General features: G+C 40.9%; 1 protein-coding gene across 2 annotated transcripts in view; it reads left to right on the top strand.

Annotated features, from left to right (window-relative positions):
• PRDM1 (PR/SET domain 1) overlaps positions 1–24,934 on the top strand; it is a 65,914-nt gene that overhangs the window by 2,230 nt on the left and 38,750 nt on the right. The window contains exon 1 of one of the 2 annotated variants that reach the window (XM_071741239.1): positions 6,678–6,829. The exons of the other annotated variant lie outside the window; for it this stretch is intronic. The gene's annotated coding sequence lies outside the window, so the exon portion shown is untranslated. Of the gene's footprint in view, positions 1–6,677; positions 6,830–24,934 lie in introns of those variants that run through there. 2 annotated transcript variants of the gene reach the window in all.

The following is a 24,934-nucleotide window of genomic DNA, read 5'->3' as shown; positions in this document are numbered from 1 at the left end:
CCAGAATAGTTGGATATCCACGTACGTATTATTATCATCCATGTGCACAAACATTACTCTGGGAAGAAACTCAGTATTTGAGGTTAAGGGAGAGTGAAAAGATTCAGATGGTAATGGTAATTAATTTATGTAGTGACAAAGATAGGTGCACTGCCAGGTGCTTTACTGGCAGATAAGATCTGGTTTCTGCTTCAGTAAGTTTACAATCTGAGGCCCTGGTTTTGCAAATACTTAGGCACATGAGTTATGCCACCGAGTGCAGTGACACTACTCATGCATGTGGAGTTACTCACCTGTAGTAAGCAGATCTGTGTACAGTTTCAACTACATTAGCTTTTCAATTGATTTTGGGGTGAGTCAGTAATTGTTCAGCGTGATAATTGGAGTTATTTGATAATCTCTGCGAGTCAGAAGTCAGAAGAAAATACAGGAGTCACCTTTCCTTAAGGGAATTGACACCTGAAATATTTCTGGGAGGTTTTTTTAGAATGGAAACAGTCCATGTTAGGTCTGGCACTTTTCTGTCATACCGGCTTAAATTATGTCTTATTTGCTTACAAATCACACGGGAGGAAAAAAAAAATCACCTGATAATTGGAAGGGAAAAGTGCTATTCCCCTTCCTCATTTGTCGTGATGCTGATCTTGGGGCCACATTCAGAGTGTTTCCAGTGAGATTACTTTCAAGTCTGGGAAAATTTAATCAGCTGAGGCCTTGGTAGCTGTAAATTTGTGGCAGCAGTCCCTAATTCATCTTGTAATTCTATGACAGGCTCTGAATTGCCAGTATTTAGCCAGGGATCACCTCAGTGGACAGTTAATGAAAAGAGTAGAGGGAACTTGAAGGTCAGTCACACCGAATTCCTTTTCCTTCCTGGATGTGTCTTTTTTTATTGCAACCTATCTTTCTTTGCATAATTTATTAAATGAAGCCCTTTTTTGCTTCCTGCAAAGGCAAATCTATTCCTTTTTGTTTGTCAGTCTTCTTTCTGTCAAGCACTTATAAAATGGTCTGGGAAAGTCTCAAAAATAGCTGCTTCTGTTGAAAATACTAGATGAAATTACTCTAACCAGTTTATATTTCTTGTCTAAGTGTGGTCATGAGACTGAGTCTGCAGCAGATGCTGAAACCAGGTATGGTTTTGAGAGTGGAATTTGCATTGACATGTAAATCTAATCTCAGTACTGTAAGGACACCATAGTTATTGGCTCAAGCTTGAAAAAAATGAATTTGAAATTCAGAGAACTGTGAGACCGTAATCAAAATAGCACCAGAAAAAACAGTTAGGTTTACTGGGTTCAGATTAACCAACAGATAAACTGGAATAGGTTTTGTTTATTGAAGCATTATAGTAAATGGGAGCTGACTTTGCAAAACACAGGATTTTTTTGTGATGTGTATAGCATAACAGAAATGTTGAAAATACAAAAATAAAATCTGAGAGGAGCATGGAATAACAATTAAAATTGCTTTTTCTTCTTTCCTCTTTCTTGTTTAATAAAAAAAGTGCCTGATAACACTATTGTCTCTTTTTTCAGGATCTTTTCCTTCTTTGGAGGACATCAGACTTACCCCTTGTTTTATCTCATTCACTCTTTCCTCTCTTTCCTTGAGAGTACCTTCTGTCTTAATCTCTAATTTCTCGATCCACCCTTTTTGCCTCTTTTTCTGTCCTTTTAAAATTGTTTTGGTTTTTTGGTGTTTTTTTTTTTTATCGTCCTGTATTTTGGCTTTCATTCCAAAGGCAGCATTTTCCCTCCTCAGAGATCTTTTCCCCTGTTCAGTCTACATCAGAAAAAAAAAATTGTAGGGCTCACCCGAATTAGACACTTGAAGTGTTTGACTACTCTGGCTTCAGAGGAAAAGGATGTGTTGGTAGGTGAAGTTGTGTTTTTTCAATATCTGAGCTCTTAGCATCCTTGCAGTCACACCAAGATCATTGCTACTTCCTCTCAGGTTGAATTCAAAATCCTTTTGAATTCCATTTACTTCTAAATTAAACCCACAAAGTGGGAAGAAACAGGAGATATTGAAAGTGGGGAGAGGAGTTCATTTTCTGCTTGGCATGAAAGGAATAATAATAATAATAAATAATAATAATAATAATAAACAACCAGGAAAGATTTAGGTATTAATTGATTTTTCGTAGTATGTTTAATTTACGTTTAATTTAAACTAGCTGTTTAGAATTACTGTTAGAATACTAGCTGTTAGAATTACTTGCATTTTTATGTTTATCATCTAGTCAAGGATGCCCTTACAGCAAATATAGTACAACAGGCTCTCCTATTTGTAAACTTAGGGTTTCATGTAACTTTTTAATATGCTCTAGAAGCACATTTCCATTCAACTAGCTCTGACACAGCAGTGACCATTACTGGATGCAGGGCTTGCTATGTAGCTTGTACCAGTTGTGCCTGTGTCAGGCCATGGGACATCACTTGTGGACCGTGTGACTGTGACCACTGTTCATCATTTTCCAGCACCAGGGGATTTCCAGCTTTAGCAGGTCACAAATGGGGTATGGGAAGCAAGATGATGCCTTTTAACTCAGTCATGCTGTTGAGTCCGTGTGGACAAGAGGGGTTTGAGCCCCTTCAAAATGATGCCAACACAATCCCAGTCAAGTCCTGTGGAACAAAAAGGGTCTTTGTTCTTGCACAAACCGATGTGGGGAACAAGGTGACCTCTCACAGTGTTAGCAACACCACATTTCTATGTATGCTGAGTTTCCAATGTTGTAACAGAAGGCACTCTGAGAAGGTTGATTGGAAGTGATCGGGATTGTTTTGCATCTTGATTTTGCATATTTGTGTTTAAATCGGCATACGTGGTTGTATTTGAAATGCTGGGGTTGGCATAACTGCAGAGTAACAAAATCACTTTAAGAATGACATGAAATCTCCTGTTAGTTGGCAGAAGGCTATTGTTAATATAATTGAGCATCGAGCTTCAGAAAACATCATACGCTCTGTGTTTATGCAGTACTTTTTTTAACAGTGTAAAAAATCCAGTAACAACTTAAGAAACTTCTCATTGTGAGAGGAGAAAAATATTAGTGCCTTTCCTGACAGGGTTTCTTTTCACAAGGGATTCCTCTATGAAACAGTAATCAAGTCCATTCAGAAAGGCCTTAATTAATTTAATTAAAATCTGTCAGATCAAACTGATTAGCCTGACATCCAGCCTGGTGGGAGGAAGGAGGCTGGTACACACATTGTAACTGTGTTGAGGTGGGTTTGCTGTCTGCAATCAGAGACCTATGGCTGCTGTGGTGATCAAAGTCTTTCATTGTCATTGGGATAAACGTTATGGCTCCCCCAGGCAAGTGATCCAGTTTCTTTTTGTTAGGAAATCTATTTTATATCTCCACAGCCCCAGCAGCTCAGGAGGGTTCAGCAGGTATCCATCTCTGTGTGTGAATGCATGGGAGGGCCAGGTCACTTTTCCTATCCTTCTGACAATGGGAACACTGAATAAACATTTTTCATCCCTTTGCTGTCCTCTGTCTTCATTGTTGGCTGTGACCACTGCTACACAGGCAGGAGAGAGCCAAAGGCAATGCTGAGGGGCAGCTGTGCGTGCTAGAGGTGAGCATGGGTATTACTGCAGCAGAGACATCTGAGGAGCAGTGGGTTCCTTCCTTCCTTCCTTCCTTCCTTCCTTCCTTCCTTCCTTCCTTCCTTCCTTCCTTCCTTCCTTCCTTCCTTCCTTCCTTCCTTCCTTCCGTCCGTCCGTCCTTCCTTCCGTCCGTCCTTCCTTCCGTCCGTCCGTCCGTCCTTCCTTCCGTCCTTCCTTCCGTCCTTCCTTCCGTCCTTCCACTCAGGAAATACAAAGCAAGAATCTGAGGAACCTCCTCAGCCACAGAAGCTCCAGAATCTTACAGCTGCAAATAATGATGTGTGGTTTCTATGGCAAACATCAGGGCAGCCCACGCAATCTGTTTTCTCTAGCACTTTCCACTTCCCCTACCCCACACGTGTACTTACAAAGTATCTCTCATCTTCAAAGCTCTTTTTTTTTTTTATAAACACTTATCCATCGTTATAGTGGGATGGATCCATCAAAAGGGTAATAGCTAGTAAATGCTCAGGTTTTTTAGGCCCCAGTCCTGCGGGCGCTTCAGCATATGTTTTAGTTTTATGTGCTGTAATTTCAGGCTTCGGTGGAACCATTCACAGTACATGAAGTTAAGCACATGTGTAAGTTAGGAACTGCAAAGATTAAATAGCATTCCTGTTTGCTGGAAATCAAAAGGTGGATGAAAACAGTGACCCCAGCTACAAAGAAACAGCAGTTCCTGAAGGAAGAGCAGCAGCAGCTGACATGACATGAAAGACTTGCCAACAGGAGACCTGCCAGTGACACTGAAGTGTTTGGTCTTTATTTGCTTTTATTTATTCTCCTGGCAAAATGCTGATGGGCCAGTTTTGCTGAGAGTGGAATTGGGGCATCCAGTTCCAGTCGTGTGGGCACACACACAGTGAGTTTCTTTCTGTCATTTAGCAGCTGATGTATCTAATACCCAGTACTTGTGCTCAACCAGACTTTTTGCCAGTGAAATGACAGATGCATTGTTGGAAGAAATAGAACTTTTTTTTTTTTTTCAAATATTTTGCCTGACTTCTAGGTTCCCTTTTTTTTTTTTTTTCCAGGCCATGTCAGTTGAATTGATAGTGATGTCCCTGAAACAAATGAAGTTGCTTTTGTTTGAACACTGAACCTGCAGTAAAAAAGAGTATGTTTGGTGAGTTCAGGATCTTGCAACTAGAAAAATATGTCTTACGGAATGATTCAGTCATAAGAGGGTAGGGCAGGTAAATGAAAAAGAAAATAAGCCACTAGCAAATATATTTGTATTTTTCAAGATAATATTTTTGCGTTCTCTGCTATTTAATCCTGTGCTTATGTGTGTAGACACATTTTCCTCTACCTGCCAAGGTCTTCTTTGATCCTGATCTTGTATTACCTCCATGCTGGCCCAAGGATACACCCATGATGAGATCTTTTTGCAATGGAATGTATTACACAACGTCTGCATGATCTCTGTTGATGGTGACTAAACTCCAGCAGTTTCTTCCTAGTGGAGTACCAGAGTTTTACTTTTTTTTTTTTTCTTCTTGCTTTTACCTTGAGGTTTCTCCCCTGGTACTTTCTGAATTTCTTCATTATTTTTGTCTGAAGAGAATACAGACTGAATTCTATTCCGCTGTACTCAGAAAATTGGATTCTGCTCTGAATTTTATTTTATAGTTAATCATCAGGTACCTAATTTCAAAAACCTCAAGATTCCAGTCATGTAACTGGAAGGGAGTAGTTGGCTTAACACATCGCCATAATGTAGGCAAAAATAATGAATTTTAAAATAGGTATTTCTTAGGAGTATTTTGTAAAATGTATCTCTTCTCAAAAAAAAAAAAAAAAAACAAAAACCTGTACTAACTGTATGTTCCATTTGAATCAAAGTAAATTTTTTTTCCTATCTTTTCAGCAATTCGTGAGGAAATAACATTGGAAATTATTGATCTATTTTTTTTTCTTTTCTGGGCTCCTAGGTCACAGTTTGGGCCCTAGTTCAGCCAAGTACTTAAAAAGAGGCTTATCTTTAAGCACATGTTCAAGTCTCAGCGGAGTAAATGAGAATTAAGCAAATACTTAAGTACTTTACTGAATAGGGATAGAATTAAGGATGTAGTTGAATGTTTTGCTGAATCAGGGCCTTAAAATTAAAAATTAATCTTATTTGTGCTACAAAGATTGAAAAGCTAGGCACTAGATTTGGATCTTGAATTAATATAAACCAGGAAGAGGGGTAGGACCAACTGTCACAAGAAGAAATGTGTGTAGGTGTAAAATTGTGGGGAAAGCTGGGGCTGGTAAAATGACAGGTAGGGCACAAGAAAAACGTGCATTCAGTTCCTATGTCTGTTCAAGACTAAATTGCTGGAGAGACTGACAATGCCTTTTGCTTCAGTCCTGGTGCTGGTGAGCCCTGGCATGCATGCAAAGCCCTGTAACGTTAATAGCTGCGGTGCTAAATCTCAAGTTGCAGGAGAAAAGGGGCTTATTCTTTCTAAGCCTCAGTACATACTCTGTTTGTCCTATGAAGTGAAGGTAATGCCACTTCCCTTCTTTCACTTCGTGTCCCCCTTCTCTATCTGATTGCAAACTCTCTGAGGTGGTGAGGTTTCTTGCTGCACCTGTGCTCGGTGCCTGGCACAGTGCTCTTGCTTGTGGCTTCTGAATGGTTTTGTAATAAAAGCCTATAATAATAAATCTTCAGCTTTGGGCTTGACAAAATAATTTATGTGACATGACAGAGTACCATTACAGCTAAAGTTTTTGTCAAGATTTAGTTAATGCAAAATAATGGCAGCACAAAGTTATTTTTTGACTAGCTTGAATAAGTTGTGAGGAAAAGAAAGAAAATATTTTCAGAAGTGTGGTAACTTGCCATTATTTTTTAGAAAGACAGCTGCTGTTTTCAGCCTCTAGAGCTGAGCTACCTATGGTTGCATGTATGGGAATGAAACCTCATTTGCATGGACTGCTTTTAGGGACATTTGTTGAAACGACAAACCTCTAGCACAAATTTTTAGTGCCCGTGCATTCCTCCGGAGCAGTTTTTTGGTACCAATAATCAACATTTGCGTTGTGTAAGCGAAGTATTTGACAAGCACCATTTCTGCAAAGGTGGAGCTTGTCCCCCAGGCTGGCTCAGCGAGCATCACGGAGCTCCGCATTGTGACAGTCGGTGTTACCCTTCTGCCACGCTTTGGGAAGACTGACGGACCGAAAGCGCTCGTCTTAAGCCGAACTTCATTAACAAGTATGCATAGTGAGTGTAATACGACCTCTTTGGGCACTTAGCTAATGGTTAACCCGCTCGGTCCAAGCCGTGCTCCTTAAAGAAACGCTATCAGTGTGGGATGAGTTGCCTGATTTCTGCAGACAGGCGTAGCACAGGTTGGAGAATAATGCTCTCAGTTTAGGGGTAGGCAGCGGGAGGGCTTTCACTGCTTGCTCAAACAGGGAAGGAAGGGAAGGCATCACGTTACTAGATAGAGCTGCTATTTTCAAATAAAAACGGGAGGGATGAGGGTAAGGGGGGGTGTTTCTGAATATGTCCTGAAGTTCCTAGGGTGGGTGACCTCAATTCAGCTGTTAGTTTGCTTTTTTGACAGGCTGTTGTCTGGACAGGTGTTGGTATAAAGCTTCTCAGGGTAGTCGGTGTAAGTTTGCTTTCAAGCTTTGAGAAACTGGAGAGAACCAGGCAAGAGCATGCTTTACGCAGGATGTTACTGTGTGGAATACGGTGAATGAAGGGACAAGATAGTGCTGAAACTTTGAGCTTTCTGTGCAAGGCAAAACCTAATAGATCAGGTGAGTCAAAAATCTGTGGATCTTACTTGTATTCTGGGGGCTTTGAAAACTTTGTGGAAATCGCATATGGGGTAACAATCTTGCTTTGGGAACTTACTATTTATCTACCTGGGCAAAAATGTGTATTTTATAAATGGCAGAAACCTCTCTTCAAAGCACAGTTCTTGCAGTGGTAGCATTTCATGGTCAGCTTGAGTAATCATCTTGGCTTATAAATGGGTAGTGTTAATATCTGTAATATCAACAGTTCCTGAACTGCCAGAAAAACGCTGGTGCTGGTTGGGTTAGAATTGTCTCTTTGTTTTTTCAATGGCAAACACAAATCCCCTCCATGCATTTGAAATAAGAAAAGGAGGCTTTTGTTTTGCATGAGTAAATCATTCATTTCTACAGGTAGAAACCCAGAACTTAGGATGGAAGGCTTCAGAACCACATCTAGAACAAATGCAATGTATATTGTTTTTTCACAGCTATGAGCAGAGTAAGTTGGCATTTCAGGGTTTTTTGACTGTAAGAGATACATTTAGTACTCCAGAAATCGTCTCTTTGTGGTTATTTTTTCAGACTAACTTTTCCTCCCTTGAGGAATTAAGTAATCTACCTCTACAAAAAAAATGAGTTTGTTAGCTCTGAACAAAAATAATGGATTTATAACCTGATAGCATCTGCTGCTCACAATAGAAGCCCCTGCTCAGGACAGAAGTTTAGAATTCGATGCATTTAAAGTATTTTTATTGAACAGATAAAAATTCTTTGTTAAAATGTGGTTGTGTATCCAATGCCCTCTTAATTTAGATTATTCTTGAACTGGTGTAAGTACATTTAATTTAACAAAGTTTCATGTCACTTAGAGTGTTAAACATATGACAAGAAACAAAATGATGAGAGAAGTAAAAAACAAGTCTGTCTCTTAGTATTGTGTTGTTTATTAACTGTATACTTCACTTGACTTTGCTCGCACAGAGGTTCTGTCAGTTAACAGTGAATGTCACTGTGTAGTTAACATGTCATGAAATCCACTAGAGTACATAATGATTATTTTAAGAATCTTTAATTCACAAAATAAAATACGTAGCTGTAAATCTTTTCTTATTTAGTCTTTTAAAAGTACTAGCAAAGAACAAAATTTTAATTCATAGCCTGAAGTTATTTTGCTAAAATAATTTCTTCTTGACAGGCTTTGTTATGTATAACTATCATTTTATATAACAGAATCGATATATAATAAAGAATGGCATAAAAGTGGAGAGCCATTCTAACTAAACAGGTTGATTGAATATCGACATGCTTAAATTAAAACACAGATGATTTTGTTTGTCAGTTCTCCAGTCGTTTTTTTTCTTAGGCAGAAAAATCACTCATATACCATTTCAATTAATTACTGTTAGTTCATCTCAGTGTGCAGAAAGGCTAAGACTATAAATAAAAATTTTTGAAGTGAATCTGAAATTAGGAATCTGGAATGAGAGGATGGTTTTGGACCCCATGTTTGCTAAACAAAGCTGCCCTTGCTGTCTTTCCAGGAAATTCCTCTTCTAAACACAGAAGTGTTATCAATATTTACATCTCCTTAATGCATTTTTTGGATTAAAGTAATAAAGCCTAAAATTAATTTATGAGTGCAAGTTTCAGGGAGTTTTGTTGTTGTTTCACTATACGCAATTTTATGGAGACTTTGATTTCCAGTGCACCTTCCAAATATTGACAGTGCTGGGGCTGGATGAAAAGTTCAGACCAAGTCTCGAACCTCCTTGTGTTGGTTCTACAGACTGTCTGGAGTCCAAAGGTTATGAACTGCTTGTAAACTATCTCCAGAATAAAAGCCTGTGTGCCAGGACATCAGTGCTGGTATTGTGTTCTCTGTTCTCTTCCTAATTTGTAGTTTCTCCCTCCCCTGCCCCTGTGGATTCTCAATGGCCCAAATTGCTTCAGCCTATTTAAGTCAGTGAGGCTATGCTAATAGTTGTCAACTGAAACTGTCCTGACAACCTCAGACTTTTCAGATATGTTAATTCACCTAGTACTACAAAAGTAGAAGAAAAGGAAAAAAAAAAAGGGGGGAGGGGGGGAAAGGAAAAAAAAACAACTGTCCACTGCTGAGACAGAAGTATTAAAACGTGGCATCCTGCAAGCTGATTCAGTGAGTACACAGTTTTTAATACTACTGATTTAACAGAACTATTTAACATCAAACACTACACACAAACGTGAAGTAAGTCATGTAATTTGTTAGCAGAAAAGCATCTCTTCACAGCATTTTTCTCTGCAGGGTCTCGCATCATAAAGATTAAAAATAGCATTTGAAAATACTCTTTACAAGATTGACCCAGTGACCACTGAAGTCAACAGAAGTCTTCCTGTGACTCCAGATTTTAAGAGTGTACTTTGCTTAACCCTGCAAGACATGCATGCTAAACTTAATAAGACCATCTATCTTCTTAAACATGAGGCAGTAACACACTGCTCAACCTATAGGTTTCCCAGAGTGGATCTGGACCTTTGTGGTAGGTACCTGGGGGAGAATCTTCAAGCTTGAGTTTGGTGCTGAAGCTCAGTGGGAGACATTAGTTTTCAGGAGAGGACTCCCAGTAGCCAGGAAGCTCGACCAGAAACATCCTGAGTTCAGTTGACTGGCAGGGTTTGGTCATTTTTGCCAAGTGGAGGATGAGACAGAGTCCAACCCCACCCTTTCCCAGTAAACTGAATTGTCTGTCTGTGCTTTGGATATCCTCTCAGGATACAGGCCCAGTCTCTCAGGAAGAAGTGCAAAACTGTAGATTTCTGCAATGTTACCAAAAAATTTGCTTTTAAATTAACATCATCTGCCCGAAGCTCTTTTCCAAAGAAATACTTCTGCTAGAGAGACAGGGAATGATTACTTACAGTATTTTACTCCCAACTGTGATAAATTTACCTCTGTTTTAGTTCATTAAGAAAACTTAAGCAGGGAGATGTGATTTTTCCTCACTGTGTAAACATAATGAATAGTGAGTATTTCCTTTGACTGGTTGTTTTTTGGATACAAGAATCCTGGTAAACGGATCTAAGTAATATAAAAATTTTTAAACCCCACATATACTTCCCCCTGCATCTGTGTTTTTAGTTAGTAACAGAGTGTGTAGGATCAGTGGATCATCAAAGTAATCTATGGTTCAGTGAAGGCAACTTATGTGAGTCTTGTTGCTTTATTCAGTTTTTGGTGGGATTTTTTTGTTTGTTTGTTTTTATCTTATGGTGGTATATGCCTCACATATACTCTTAAGGTATACTCTTAAATACCCTTTATAGCCAGCAGTGATCTCAATGATAAATTGTTTTACAAAAGCTCCGAATGTTCTTAACTTTCGGTGAGATAATCCCAAATTTAGTGTGTTAAATATTTTCAAGAAACAGGCCCACTGACTGATAATTTTCTTGTCTGTTTTGTACAACATGCAGTTTCCAGGGACTTGGTATCTCCTGTTCTGTGTAGCCTGTGCACAGCTATCTAATCTCGCAGCAGGTGAGAAGCTGTGATTTGTGGGACACCTTATCAAAACAGAGAAAACTGATGGGGAAAGAATGATGATTGAGCCATATTTGGCCCATAGAGTCTTAATTCCGTGTTGAAAAATGAGCAGCAAGGAATGAATAATCTGTTAAAACCTTGTGGGTCGCATGGTGCAGAGGTGAGGGAAACCAGACGGGGCACCGGCGGCCCTCGCTCCGCAGGGGCTGAGCGTCTCCCCGCGCGTGCACCTGGATCTGTTTGTCCTGTGATGCAAGAGTTTGCTAATTAAACAGTTCGCAGCCGTGTTTGGGGTAGAACCTGTGGACATTTAACCAATTGAACAATTTATTGCTGTAATTGAAGGGGTTAGCTGGTGTTTATTAACTAGCCTTCCTGTCACGTTCCAATGGCTGGACTAACCCTTGGTCCCTGACTTGTTTTCAAGTGTCCCACCGGTGATGTTGGCACCGTGGTTGTCACTCTTGCTGCTGCTTCAAGGCCAGAACTTTTCTTATCCCCCTTTTGCAAATTCAGCAACATTATTGGGCTTTTTTTTCCCCTCCCAGGAGCAATTGAAATGAAGCACTACTCCTTTTGAGCATAAAGTAAATTTTATCTTAGACAGCAAATAAATAGGGATAAGTTGGAAATTTCAGCAAAGTGCTTCTGGTTTGAAAATGGGTGTTAGGCTTTGTAATCTCAATGTAGCACTAGCTTATTTTCCCTTTATGATCACGATCAGCTCTTCTGTCTCTGTCATCCTTAAAGTGGGTTTGGGGCTAGGATAGAGGCATCGTTGCAACGCCATGCAGCAGGGCTTCCAATCAAACCGCAGATGCACACACAGTTTGGGACACAAACCCATTCAGGGCAACAAGTCCTGATGGTGATAACAGGCTGCTTCTCCCCTTACCCATGGAGGCTTCTGTAACTAGAACTAATTGGCTGTTCCTAAAGTGCAACTAGCAAGGATATTAATCTAGGCCTGACAGGTGTGAATATGTGTTTCTTTGAGTCCATTCAAAAGACACCCTATCTGATCATGCATAGAGGGAGCCTGGAGCAATTGTGTCTGTAAATTTGCAAGGCTGTAGTTTGTCAGAACAGAACAGCCCGCTTTTATCCCTCACATTTGATTCAGACAACATTAACTGAAAAAGAAACGGATAGGAGGAAGTTCACTTAATAATTCTTGGCATCACTGCCATCACTGGCAAAGGAAATGTTCGCTTCTGCCTTCATTTGGGTTCAGGAAGAGAAGGGAGGCCATAAGAGAAGGGAAGACAAAAAAAATATACATTTGAAGTAGAAAATTAGGTTTGAATTATTTTGCATAAAGGATCACTCAGTGTTCTGCCTCCCCCACCCCTTCATTCATTTCTCATGCATTTTGATGATCTCCATTTGTAATGTTTGCTACTTTTCTCTCTTTTAATTGGTCTTCATACCCTAGGCATAGCATGTAGCAGTGGCTTTAAAATGCAACACCACCAAGGATGGCATTCTCATCAGCTGTGCATGTGTTACATAGCACTAACTTAACAATCAGTAATGGAGTTTCAGGACCTTTTAGGAAACTCTGAATGGATACATCACTCCCAGTTCAGCTTCTTTACAGCTGTTGTAATGAGTTCAGTGTAGCTCCACTGATCTATATATGTCCGAAGAGCCTGAATTAAACCAGCAGGACTTATTGTGGGATTCTGAGAGGTTTCTACCTGAATCTGCAGAGGGCTGCTTGTGACAGTGGGCTGAAGGCTTGAAACTAAATGAGGCAGTTTGTATTTCCCATTTTAATTAAAAAGGATGTTCATAATATAAGAGAGAAAAACAAACTCTACCCCAAAGACACACATCTGTTTTACATAAAATAAATACATTATAAGAGCGAGAAATTGCTTGAAGATGATCTTGATACTGAAAATAGTGTGTACTCATGAGCATGAATATGCATTTATACTTCTCAGTCAGCTAGAATTTTCCCCAAATGTATAACATTACATTTTGTTTTATTATGTATGGTCTGCTCTAAGAAATACATGTATAATGCTTTACTAATTCATCTTGCTGAAAGTATCCAAATGTCTAGACCACTGTGATATCTCTTGGAAAAATCTTGGAAGATTTCCTTAAAAAGGTGAGTCTAGAGGAGGTCCCCCTGGTCACTTAGCCCAGTCTCCTGACAAGGCAACTTCATTAAAAAAAACCCCAAAAAAACCAAACAAAAAAACCCCCCATTTTGCTAATGAGCAATGACCTGTCTTACCAAGGCTAGGATATTTTGTTCCACTGCTGGGATGGAAAAGCCTCTCTCAGACTAAAGAAATTCTGCCCCAAACTTGCTTAGTTCAGTTTTGTTCTTTTGTGAAAATCTTCAGGTGAAAAAGCTCAAGAAGTAGATCCTGGATGTTTACCCCATGACATTTGAGCAACCTGGTCTAGGGGAAGCTGTCCCTGCGCAGGCAGAGGGGTTGGAACTAGATGACCTTTATGGTCTCCCAACCAAAACCATTCTATGATATGATTCTATGATAGAGCACAACTATATCTTTTCCCAGCCTTGCCAAAGCCAGAAAGCAAGATCATGCCTGCATTACATAATGGTTCAGTGGTCTTCAAGAGTACGAGCAGTGATTGCAGTAGCCTTATAAACAGTATAAATATGTTCCTGGACTTCAGTTTTTGTGCCTTTCTGAGCTGTATGGCCAATTGCCTTAGCTGTTTGTGTATTCACACCACTGGTGATGCAGCAGTACCCCCCGTGATGCTTCCCTCTTCCACAGTCACCAGGTTTGGAGCTGGCTCTGCAAGCCTTGCAGCAAGTATACTGCATGGCGTGGATGGGCTCTTTTGCATCTTTTCTAAGAAAGGCTTTGCATTTTCTAGCCTATTGCCATCTACATTGATCTTGATTCAACACAGATGACCAGCATAGGAAACGACACCCTCCTTCTGAAGCAAGAGTGAGGTTTGTAATTTCTTTGGAACCCATTGCTCTTTTGTAAAGACAGTGGAATTTTCTAGGTGGTTTGTAGATATAGCAATCAATTTTCGATACAGGAGGGCAAGACAATTTTTTTCTTGATTACTCCAGATAGTGTGAAACATACAAGAGGAAGGAGGGTCTTGTGATTGAGAAGAAGGGCTGTGATTCAGGATGTGTGGGTTCAGCTCCTATCTCAGCTGTCTGCTTTTAGTGAAACCTTGGCAAAGTCATTTGATCTCTTCCTCTTAAGTAAAATCTCTGACTCTTTCTGTCTTTTCTATTGAGTGGAGAGATTCTTGTCATCAGCTGCACATTTGTATGCCTTCCTCACCATCATTGTTCACTAGTGGAAGTTGGACAACCTGCATTTTCACATTTGGGGAGGACAATACTGCTATGAAAGTTTTGGGGTCAGTTCTTAGAATGGAGAAAGTGATCCCCTACCCAAATCTGCTACCAAAACTCTTTCTCGCTTTTCCATCTCTCCTCCAATTCTGCTCCCTCAGCATCTCCTTTTCTTTGCCATCCCTTCCAAACCACCCAGAAGTGGAGAGGAAGAGATGGGCTAGCTCTTCTCCTTTCCACTGTGAAGCCATAAAAGTATATTAATCAGTCTCTTCTTAACCAGACATGGGAAGATTTCTCAAATTGATGGCAACTGAGTACAAGTTATTCAGTTTTGCAAGTTCCTGACTAAAATTATTAGAATTACCCAGAGCTAAGTGATTTGTTATAGCTGGAAATTGGAGACCCTCTGATGCTTACACCATTGTTTGTGGTAGAAGGGATAAATCCTACAGCTTTACCTCTCCACCCTTTTTATGGGCAAAAAGGGTGCACAATGAAGATAGTTGCTTAACCTCAAGTGGTTTGGGCAGTTACTTTTTCATACCTCAGTTCCATTTTTATTTCTATTCAGAGTTTTAAGTTGCAAGTCATTTTGCGGCTACCCAGAGAGACATTTAATAATTGCATTGAGGTGTTTCTCTCTTAGAAATCTAAGCTAACAATGCAGTAAAACCTGCTTGTGCTCAAGAGAAACCTGAGCAGAAAAAAATCAGCAATTAAAACAATGGCTAAGTAAGCACCAATCTGGTAATTTACTGATAAAATGCTGCGGCCCTTCACCACGAGGCTGGCGAGAAACAGGAGAATGAATAATAGCTACCAGTGTCCTGAGTTTGAAAAGTCAGAGGAAATGGCAGCAAGGAAAAGCAAATGAAGATGGATGAAACCCCAGGAGAGTGAAGGGAGACGTCCTCCACACTGGACAGGGCTGGGCGGCTGACTCCTGGGTCACCTCAGCTGTTGCTTTTCGGAGTGGTGTTTTGAAAGGGCGCAGTTTGGGAGAAGTGCTTCCCCCGGCTGCCACCGCCGCCCAGCGCCTGCAGATGCTGCCTGTGGGTCAGGGGAAGGTCACCGCCAGTTAACTCAACACCTCCAGTGAGGAGAAAGCTCTTGGGGATAAACTGCTTTGCTATAACTGTCTAACCTGCAGAACTCAAAGGAGAGAACTTGCAGATGCTTTAACTTGCCCCTCTGCTTTGTCCTGAAATCAGGTTTTCTTGGCAGTGTTAGCACTCCCAGCTAATGCCTCTCTCCCCTTGCTCAGTGCAGTGGGTTGAGCATCAGTTTCTCCAGCCTGCTGCTTGGCTTTGCACCTAGGAGGTCTCTCTTCCCGTGCTGTGGCCAGGGCTGGACTGCCCACTGTGTGCCCACTGGTACCTCAGGGAAGCTACCAGGAACCAAGCCAAGACCTGGGGGTCCACAAAGACAGCAAAGCCCCTGCATACATTTGGGTACCTCCAGAACACACACGGATGCCACGGGGGCTGGCTGTGGGTGTCAGGGCATGTGTCATGGTCCTGTGGGGCCTAGAACAAAGGCTACTCTCACACCTCTGCCTGTACTCTTGGGTGCTGTCGGTGGTGACATCAGGAGGGGAAAGACTGAGTGTGAAGATGGACGGTGTTTGCTTATATAGATGTAAAGTCAACACATCCAGCAAACTGCATCAAGCCCTCTAGCTCTCCAGAGGTGCAGCATTTGTATTTAAATAATTATGTTTTTAAAAAAAATTAAAGAAGCAACCAAATGGTACAAGTGGTTCAGGAGCCCACTTCTTATATGTACACAGAGGTATATGAGAAATTGTATTTTACGTTGCTCCCACCTTTTTGCTTCTGAGAGTTCACAGGTGTGCCTGGGTGGGGACGCTCCCTGGTTTTACATCCTCAGATGACATTTCCCCAGGCATGAGAATTGGTGGGACTTTTTCAAGTATCCACATGGATTCTGGGCAAAAGTCTGGAAAAGGTAAAATGATGAGGCAGGAGGAGTGAACTCTTCAAAACCTCTACAGGTTGCAGACTGCTCTGTTCTTGTCCATAAAAGAATTTAGTAGGCATATATTTTATGTGTGTGGGTATATCAGTAGATGCGTTAAAAATACGTATGTCTGTTTTCAATAAAAGTATTCCATGATCTAAACATCTTGCAGAGAACATCTTAAAAACCTTAGGCTTCACATTTTCTCAAACAGGCTTGTTCAGGGAAACGAAAGAGGGTGCTTGACAAGATTATGGTGTTGCTTCCATACATTTCCTTTATTCTTGTGGCTAAAAGGAAATTACAATGTGTTAAGTCAAAGCGTGGTCTGTGGAGCTGAACCAAAAAACCTTTAAATGGACTAAAATTCCCCTTTGGATAAAAGGGTAAACTACACAGCAGAAAGACAGGATATCTTTAATTTAAATAGTGGGTTTAGGTATATTAATTTGAGTTCAAAGCATCTTTCAAAGGGTATGATGCCCACATTTTTAATTTTACCTAATACTGAGCATCTGGCGTAGACTGGTTTGTGGTACTGAGAGCAAAAGGAAATACATTACTCATAGATGAAAGGAGTGAGGGGGAATCACTGTCCTGACTAAAAATAGCCTTTTTTCCACCAGTTAATATCAGCTGGAGGTTTGATTAAATAGTAATTGTCTAGAAAAAGACAATAATTGAGTGTGACTGTTTCTTTTCAGGGGCCAGGCCCAGGTGGTGAAAGTTAAGTATTGTCCTTCAGATAAGGTCCTGAAAGCAGTTTTCCTGGATGTCCACCGAGCCCTCCTGCAAAATGTCCTTTCTGGGTGCTGAGCTGCAGACAGACAAAATCCAGGCCTTTTCTCAGGGCAGCAGCAGCTTTCGGGGATGTAGCGCCAGAGGATTTTATGGCTGCATTGCAGATACAAGCTGGCTCACCTCTTTGGCTGGAACTCTAACCCAGAGGCGCAGAGATCACAAGAGACAAATGGCTTGAATTAAGAAATGGGGTTGACATCTATAAAAGTCAGAGCACATCTAGTAGGCAACATGTGTAATAAGACTATAACATTATATCTAATAGGGAGATTGGAAAGCTGTCTGAAAAAAAAAAAAAAAAAAAAAAAGGGAGCTTCCGTTCAGATCTGCGTGTTCTTTAAAAACAAAATACTTCAGACTAATGCTTTTTGGGTTCCCTTTCTGCCCTCCTTAATTTATTGATCTGAATCCCTACAGTCTTTTGCTAAAAATCAGTCCCATTCTTTTCCATTACAGCATTAGTGATGATACTGGTAACAATTTGCCTGGCTTTATTGGAGTCCATAATGAAAAAAAGATATTGGTGTGAGATTAACTATATTTTCCTCTAGATTTCTGTTGTACTGTTCTTTCTGAATGACCCTTTTATGCTTCATAATGTTCACACTTACCACTTGTCTGGGACTTTGCATATTACAAATATTTAAGCATTATTTAATTAACCTTTGCAAGTGGCCAGTGAGCCAGAGAGCCATGAGATAGAGCCAGGCAGGAAATGCTTTTGCTGCCTTCTGAAAGTTTTGAAATTGCTACTTATTCTGAGTGGAATGGACTCGAAACTTGGGAGATTTTTTTTACGAAGGAAAAGTGGAGGAGGAGAGAGCGTGAGAGACACATCGGTTTGCTGCAAAATAGCCAAAAAGTTAGAGTGCTCCCTGGGGAGGGGGAAAGCAATCCTTTCAGCCCTTTGTCCTGCTTGGGGAAGGTTTGGGACTCTGGCCTTATGCCTCCACATGCTGAGTTAGGACCATAATGGCACGGCCAGAGTCTGCTGGGTGGCCTGGGGGCAAGCACTTGGAGGGGTGGCTGCAGCAGTCTGCTAGTGAGAGCACTTCCCAAAAATTTTGCTTGGCTGCAGCTTGGACCATCTTTTTCTCTTGCACTCCAAGTAAGTAGCCTCTGTGCAACGTGAGGTATGAGCTATCATGCAGTGAGAAACATCACTCACTTGAAAAGTATCATGTGTATTCTATCGGGAAGCCAGTGTTTGCCATTCAACATTTTCCAGGGGAAGCTGACCCCTTGGGTAGGTAAGGGTGTAGTTGCTTCAAAGGCACAGCAGAAATTGATACCATATTCAGTTTGAGAATTCTGATGTCTTGATTCTGTGGTTTAAACCACTAGACCACACTTTCTGAAATAGGTAGGAATATTTGCATCTTTATATAAGGAAACTGAGGCACGGAGAGGGTACAGGGCATGCCAGAAGCCACATAAAGAAGCCTCTGGCAGAGCTAAGAACAGAACCCTGGTTTCCTGGTACCAGCACCTGCAATTCAGCTACAGCACGCTGCAAGGGCAGGACAAGAAGGAGCAAAGAGATAAAAATTGAATTTCTTCTGAAAGTGAAGACTCTTCTTGCTTTGGTTAATGTTTTCCATTATGCCTAGAGCCAAGATAAAGTCAGATTCATTGCTGTGTGCCTGTAATCTAATTTTCTTGTTCTTTAGGGGTTGTGTTTAACAATGAATATTGCTTTGGCACCTACCTTGAGAAGCTGCTGGCCTTCTTCTAGCCACAGATTGGTGGGCAAAAATGAGAGACTGCCCACTGAGAATATAATCCTGATCTGCAGGGGGCACAGGGATTTCTTCACCTCTGAGAGGCAGCCTGTAGTTTAAAGTAACTAGAGCCTGAAATTCCTGCTTAGGTACAGCACAGCGTGCTGAAAATTAACATGAACTTTAAAGTGAGGGAGAGCTGTCTTCAGCTGACAAGAATGGTGATGAGTTTGCTTGTGGTAACTGGAAACACATAGAAAATACATAGAAAATTTTAAAGCACGTGTTAACCATGAATTTGGGAAAGCAGGTATTTTGCTGTCTTCCTTCACTGCAAATGTGATGGAAAATCAGTATGATTCTGCCCACATTTATCTATTTTTTAATATTAAAAAATGGGGTCAGTAAGTCCTCTGGAAAGAGGCTAAAATGAAGGAAGATTGAGAGTTCATCGCTTCCATATTTTGAGCCTGCGACTTCCAAAATCAAAGGCCTAGTAATCCTAATGGATTGACTTCCAAAATTCCTTGGATTTGTATTGCTGGACTTGTCTCTCTCCAGGGCTTAGCTGGATCCCTGCCGATAGATTTTCAGGTTTATATGCTGTAATTCCACTTAGTCCAGCTGTAAACTTGTGGTGGCTGAATTAATACATTACAGAGGGGAAAAAAAAAAAAAGAATACCTACAACCCCCCTCGCTTGCATATCAAATCCTGAGGGGGGGAAACTGGACATTTCAATTAGTTGGTTGTGTGGCCTGATTGAGGAGCAGCCCCGTGGCTAACAAAGCTTTGTCTGTAGTATCAGCTTGCTCCTCATCCACCGGGACAAATAGAGTGGTTGGTCATTAACGGGCTAGCCATCGGGTAGGGGTTTTGTTCTTAAATGGGGGCTTTGTCTTATCCCTGCTGTTTAAGCCCTCTCCAAGCACTCCTCACCTGTCATATCTGTCATACATTTAATTCATCATGCTCTCTGGTCAAAAGCTACACTGATAGTATCAGAAGAAGAGGAGGGGGCTTCTTATAACTTTAGCGATCAAAGGAGATTACCAAGCAAATAAGATTTTAATGAAGACTGCAGGTTTGGAAAGGAGAATTTACTGCATTGCGAATCACCAACACATGAAGATTCTTTTTATCTGTGTAGTATTTGAGAGCTGAATCCCAAACTATTACAGAAAGGAGGGTGGATACATGCCTTGGTTCTTGGTTTTAATTAAAAACATTGGAGGGAGGGGACATACAGGGGGAAAAAAAAGAGAGCTATTTCACTTACAGAGGTCATATTTTTAATCTGTAAATATGATAAGCATAGCAGACTGTGTTTGAACACAAGTTTGTTGCAGTGGTGACAAATCCATCAAGCAATTTGCCACTGAACTGGTATTGTTGAGGCCAATGTGCTCTGTTCTTTGGCCTAAGTTTCAAAATACCCATCTTGATACTGAAATACACTTGGCCTCACTGTAAGCACTCACGAGGCAGAGCTGGCAGGCAGTTTCCCGTCACAGGCACAGACACTCGGATTTTCCTGTGATCATATATGAGAGAGGCCAGAGATAACAGAAATCACCTTTTGTGTTGGCGTGTGTTTTCCAGGAAAGTCAGCCCTGTGCTGGGGGAGCAAGGAGCACCCAACGCCTTCGCTTACAGGTTTGCACAGAAAAGCGTGGGCTGCCTGGTGGTGCTTTCTTGTGGAATGTGAGCCTGCAGCACCCACACCCTAATTCACCATTATTTCTCTGTATTACTTTCCTGCAGTCTTTCCACAGAGGAATTATCCCATTCGGGACTGTCAGTCCAGAGCACTCACTATGTTTTCTGATGCGAGTGGAAACAACCGGCAGGGAATAATCTTGTTGTGGTCCCTCCTGCTACTGGCATGCAGTAGTTAAGTGCTGCACAGCCGGTTGTTCTGAGATTCAATTAGCAGCAAAGATGCTCTTCTGGAAGCATAAAGCAGTGCTTCAGCCACCGGCTGGCATCCATGCAGTGTACGGAGCCAGCCCTGTGCTGTTAAACAGCTTTATTTTTGCAGGGTTTTTGGGTTTTTTTTTTTCCTAGTGATGAAAAGAAAACCTCCGTAGTTGCTGAAGCCTTTCATAAAAGAAGGGGTAGATGTATTATTAGCACAGATGTCAACATATTTATTTAAACTACAGGGGGGAAGTGGCTGGCTAACTTTCTTTAAATTGAATTAAAAATGTGGGGTCCAGGAAGGAGATCACAAAAACATGTCTGAGCTTGTCAGCCTTTAGGTTTGGGTGGAAAACTCCAGTTCTCACTTTCCGCTGAGTAATAGTGATAGCTCATTATTTGTGTGGTTTTTCAACTTGTCTATGAATTATGAATTAGTTGTTCAAGGACTGCTAAACTGTGGGCCTGCCCTTCAGATATGAGGTGATCCTTACAGCTAAGGTGTTTTACATTCAGCAAGTAGGTGAACCTCAGCATCCTTCCAACACTGGAGCTCCCTTCTTCTGTTTTCAATTTTGTTTTAGCCAGTATCCATCCATTTGGTTGGTTTTCTGTAGTCATGTTATCTCCTGATATGCAAGGCACCATTAATCAGTTTTACTGAAAGAGAGATGAAAAATCTCAGGGTGTCAGTCTGGTGACACAAATTGAGCTGAAACAGTCAGACCAGATTTATTTGCAAGTGAAGAGGGGATAAAGATACAGCCAGCACCAGATCAGAAACTCTGCTTGAACCTTGCTTTGAGTAAGCATGTCAACAAATAGCTTCTAAACTGATTTGCTTGAATCAATAATGATAAAACTCATGTGTGAACAGGACCTGTGATGAGACCGTACTGCAGAGGCAGCTGCAGCCAGGCTCTCCCCAGTGCTCACACCAGTTCAGGGGATGGGTATTGGTAGCACTGGGAGTTGTTCAGCAAAACTCAGCTCTGTAAACAGGGTTGGTATGCATGCCAGACACAAATGTTTGCATTTACTGTTGCTTTAAAAGTTGCTTTTAAAGTTCTCCATGCTTTTTTACTCAGCTGGGATTTTTTTTCCCCCCTGTTTTTTCCCCCTCTGTAAGTTAAGAGAGGCAGAGGCTGACTTAGAATATCATCTTTCCCTTCACAAATTAGAAGCTCTGGGAAGGTGCATGGGTTACTCGAGGTATGGACCAACTGTCTTGACTAATGTGTTCTGGTTATAGATCTTAAGAGTTATTTGCAGGACCAAAGTACTTATGTAAAGAAGTGTTTTTCAAAATAACATAAGTCCACATGACAGCATATAAAAGTCAAATGACAGAGGAATTCACGGGTTATTGTTACAAAACTAACCTTTTACTCCGTGGTTGGAGTTTCACTTAAAGAATTTGCTTTTAAGCCATTTTCTCCATGTCTACAGAAAACTTCAAAAAGATTTTCAATTTTTTTTTCATTTTCTTAGTAAAAGAGAGAAAGAAAAATAGCGTACTTTTTTCCGCATTAAAGCGAATGCTTTTGAAACATATCACCCCATGCCTGACTGGAATTAAAAGAAAAAAAAAAAAAAATTAATTTACCTCCAGAAACTGGGCATCAGTTTCCCTCGACAGAACAAAAGCTGCCGTGCCAACACTTCGAAATTCAACACATCAGCTGCTCTTATAGCTCATACTTTACTTTCTGCATCAAAGCTCTGGTGGGGGGGAGAAAAAACAGAGAGTGAGAGAGCGAAAAGAGTCAAGCTCTTCAGAGCCTCTAATGACGCGTGCCAAACACGTGGAAGGTAAATCCCCTAATTCAGTCTATTCTTTCAGCATTCCCTGGCGGGCAGCCAAGCTAAATATTTCTGCCGGATAAAAAATGCACCCTCGTATGTACGGCACTTTCTTAACAGGATGGCTCTCCGGCTTTAGCAGAGGGGGCTTCTCTGAGGGAAAGCCAACATGTGTGTTCTCTTATCTATTTATTTATTTTATTAAAATGGGGCTTTATGGGCTGTGATTGGATTAACTTAGTGAACCCTGGAGGAAGAGGAAAAACAAACTGGGAAGCTGGTTTAGCACCCCCACCTTTTTGTCATCTTCTTTTGGGATTTCCTGGCTGGCTGCCACCTTGAGCCTGTTGAATGTTCTTTAGATCAATCAATTAAAAAGGCTTTAATATTTGGGTGATTGGAACGCAACATATGGGCTGCTGGTGCGGATGTCATGTGGTGCGTGGAGTTAATTGAAATGATTAATAGAGGTGTTAGGTTCTTCAAGACTAATTGAAGAAAGAATATAATTGGAAGCATGGGCAAGCCGTTATTGTTGACATTTTTTTAATGTATTGTGTCCCTAAAACAGTTTTATATGTTTATAAGCGGGCAGATGGATTTTGTTTATATTTCTTCAATGCATTGATTTACTAAATCACATTTACTGTACGTCTGTACAGTATATACTGTACTGATTTAACTGAGGTCGGATCTTTCGGCATCCCCACCTCCTTTAAGAACAATTATTTACTTTTTTCAGCAGCAGTAGTCGCCTGCAAATTTTTACCAAATTTGTTAAGCTATTGCGAAATAAAAAACGAAAGCCACGAACTGGCTGCAGAGGACATCTGGCAGGAAGGAGAAGGTACAAAGGATGTGTCTTCTGAAAATCATCCCACTGCACCGGGCAGCTCTCAGGTTAGAAATGGGGAAACTGAGAAAAAAATGACAATCTCTGCAGTCAGCAAGCACGGGCTGGCTGCCTGAGTGCCCTGCGAGGAAGAGCGGTGCCGCGTCCTGCACACTGCTGGGCTGTGGCTACGAGTGCTGTAGCAAACTCTCAGCTGGGGATTTCTTAAGACTGAAGATCGTGGCTTAAATAAACTTGTGAATCTGCCAGAGGGCAATCTTTGGGAGGAAAAAATCAGGCAAGATGGTAAAATGGAGTGTTGATCCCAAAGGTATGTCAGTTTGGATTTAGGAGGGCAGATAAGCTACAGTTTGGAACACAATATTTTCACACCAGGCTTCTTTTTTTGCTTGTTTTTAGTAATAGAGAAAAAGCATATGCATGTTCTTAATGTTCTGAAAGGGAACTGTATTTCTGGAAAGGGCATACAGATTTTTTTTTTATCAGTTTCCTTATGTATTTGTGCATCTTTTTCAGTAGTCAGAAAGTTTATTTTGCAGCCCAGAATCAGCTGGAAAGAGAAGGAATAGATAAGCTTAGAGGGGGGTTGTTGTTTGCTTAGAAGAAAAGAGTATAGGATGGTTTTAATGTTTTAGAGTCTTCCCACACAGATTTCCAGTGATGCTTTGAAGGCAACTGTGTGTCTGCAAAGACTTTGAGCCTCCCCGGAAGATGTGGCCTGTCTTGTGTACAGATCTGAGCAAAGCGTTTGTAGAAAGGAAGTGGCTGTCCTGTACTGGGGGCTGAGAGGAAGGGAAGACATTAGGTCTGATTGCAAGCTTCCCTTACTCCCTGTTGCCTGATTTGTGTGCACGTAAGGCTAATAGTTGCAGAGGAGAGGTATGCTGGAACAGCACACTCTGCAGATTTGACTGGTGCAAATTAGTCTTTCAAATATAGTTTTTTTAATTCTTATTATTTGGTGACCAGATTAGTCACTTAAGGATCTGGTTTTATTGCAGCAAGCTACTGCAATTAGATTGTCACTTGTTTATTTTTTTAATCTCAACAGTGATTAAGGGTAGTAGCATCAGCATTTTTGTTTTCTCCATTGCCCTTTAGGATTTACTGTAGGGAAAGGAGTGCTTCATGGAAATTCCTTGGAACAGGAGCAACCACTCTGTTTTTATCAAACTTTGCCACACTGTGTATTTAATAGAATACCAGTGCATTGGCCTGAGCCACTGAAAGGGGAATAGCAGGCCAAGGAAATCGGGTTTAAATCTATGCACATGCCTTGCATGTAATCTGTTTGTGATGGCAATATTCTCATTCTCATACAAAGGAGAATGTTTAGTAATCCCCCCTAAAATTAATTTTGGGAAACTGATCTCTAGTATAAGCAGGGCTGGTAGCATCACCTGTTACTGAGACAGGCAGACCATTTTAATTAGGAGATCCCACTTTTAGATGCTCATAATAAATCTGCCAGATTCCAAATATGTGGCTCAGTTGTTTCTCATATTTTACCTCACTCTAGCTGTATTTTCCCCCAACATCTATTTCCAAGAACTTGGCTATGGAAAAAATGATGTTGCTCACATTAAAAATGTGGTGACTTTCCTTTGGAAGAGTAATTTCCATCATGATAACCCCCATTTTTTGGAGCA

Source organism: Heliangelus exortis, chromosome 3 (genome assembly GCF_036169615.1).
Source record: "Heliangelus exortis chromosome 3, bHelExo1.hap1, whole genome shotgun sequence".
Classification (NCBI taxonomy): domain Eukaryota; kingdom Metazoa; phylum Chordata; class Aves; order Apodiformes; family Trochilidae; genus Heliangelus; species Heliangelus exortis.
Note: the sequence above shows the minus strand (reverse complement) of the source record. Positions and strands in the feature narration are given on the sequence as shown.